The sequence below is a fragment of the Physeter macrocephalus genome, chromosome 16 (assembly GCF_002837175.3).
Source record: "Physeter macrocephalus isolate SW-GA chromosome 16, ASM283717v5, whole genome shotgun sequence".
Classification (NCBI taxonomy): domain Eukaryota; kingdom Metazoa; phylum Chordata; class Mammalia; order Artiodactyla; family Physeteridae; genus Physeter; species Physeter macrocephalus.
The window spans coordinates 97139023-97140724 of record NC_041229.1 but is presented as its reverse complement, the minus strand read 5'-3'; the positions used below and the strand labels follow the sequence as shown (position 1 = coordinate 97140724).

The 1702-nt window shown below is 48.5% G+C and overlaps 1 non-coding gene across 1 annotated transcript; it reads right to left on the bottom strand.

Moving 5' to 3' along the window:
• Positions 1 to 289: 289 nt before the first annotated feature.
• Positions 290 to 361, bottom strand: TRNAR-UCU (transfer RNA arginine (anticodon UCU)). Its single transcript has one exon. It is a non-coding gene; the product is annotated as a tRNA-Arg (tRNA).
• Positions 362 to 1702: the final 1341 nt, after the last annotated feature.

Sequence of the window (1702 nt, the reverse complement as noted above, 5' to 3'; positions counted from 1 at the left end):
CAGGGAAGTGGGAAGTGGCAGAGGAACTTTCACCACGCCAGGCAGCAGTGAGAATAAAAGCAGCAGCCGCTTAACGGAGAGCTGACCAGGTACCAGGCATTTTGCTAAGTATACACACAAATGGCCTCATTTAATCCTCAAAACCTTATTAGGTAAGTAATGTCATTATATACATCTTATACGTAAGGGAACTGAGGCTCAGGGAGGTCAAGTGACTTAACCATTGTTATCCCCCCACCCTTTTTTTTTTTTTTCCTTTGGTCATGCTGCGTGGCTTGTGGAATCCTAGTTCCCTGACCAGGGATGGAACCTGGGCCCTGGCATTAGAAGTGCGGAGTCCTAACCACTGGACCACCAGGGAGTTCCCGTGATTATCCCTTTTAAGGCTGGAGCCAGAATATGAACCCAGGCAGTCTGGTGCTAGGGCCCCTACTCGGAACTGCTATCCCACAACCCTCGCGAGTGAAGACACAAAATACTGAGCCCTTGGGTGCCACAGATCTGATATTTTAATAACGTAAGAAAGATGTAACTACTCCCCGCCTCACTAGCCTACCCTCCTCCAGCCTCTTCTCTGGTCCCAGAACAGCTCTTCACGGCCTAGAGTGGCTAAAAGCACAGGCTTCAGAATCTCCTATATTTCAAGTCAGACTTTGACCCTTCTTAGCCATGTGACTTTGGACAAGGAGCTTCTCCAAGTCTCAGTTTACTACCTCTTGTGAGGATTAAATGAAATAATCTATTAAAGCCCCAAGTCTGGAACATTTGAAACGCTCATAAATTCAGGCTGCCGTCTCCCCTCTCACTGGACCCTGTTCTAGGGGTGGTGGATTCTTTAAGTCCTGCTTGTCCAGTCGTAGGATTGGCTCTTCCTGAGCTACCCATGAACAGCACTGTGAGCACTGAAGCTCATTGATAGAGTCACTTTTATTGAGAAATATAGTTTTAGGAACAAGCCACAAAAATAATTCTTTCACTGGATTGGCTTCTGTGATTTTGCAGTGAGCAGCGTAGAATGTGGGTGGCCCCCTAACTTCCAAACCGTTCAGTGACCTTCTGTATCCACTTCTTCAGGCGGAACACATGTGTGTAGAAGCCATATTTTCCATCCCTGTCACAGCCTTCACCCCATGAGACGATGCCCATTTGATACCAGCGGTTGTTAAAGGGGCTCTGAGGAAGAAACATGGGATTTCCAACAGAGTCAAGTCCAAGGTAGTGTCAGTATTACCCTGTCAAGCAATTGTTTCTGAAAACTTGGGTCCCTCCTCATCCACCCCAGAAGGATCTACCCACCAGCTCCTGGCCTTCTGGGAACTCAGCTTACCTTCATGACAAAGGGTCCCCCACTGTCGCCTTCACAAGCATCCCCTCGTTTCCCTTCACCGGGCTTGTAACCTTGAGAGAGAACAGCAGTACTCAGGGAGGGGTATAGCTCGCACTCCAGCCACTCTCCCCTTCAAGAGATACTGCTGGTGAGTGTCCACTGACTCCTAGCCATCCTTGACTGCTCATTTCCTCACCCCACACATCCAATACTTAGGCAAACCTTGCCAGCTCAATCTTCAACGTACATCCCCAATCCAACCACTCCTCACCACTTCTACACCTGGTCCCATCACATCCACCTCTCCCCTGAACCAGTAGTTTCCCTAGTTCTACTTTTGCTGCCTACAATCCATTCTCCACCCAATAAGCAGAA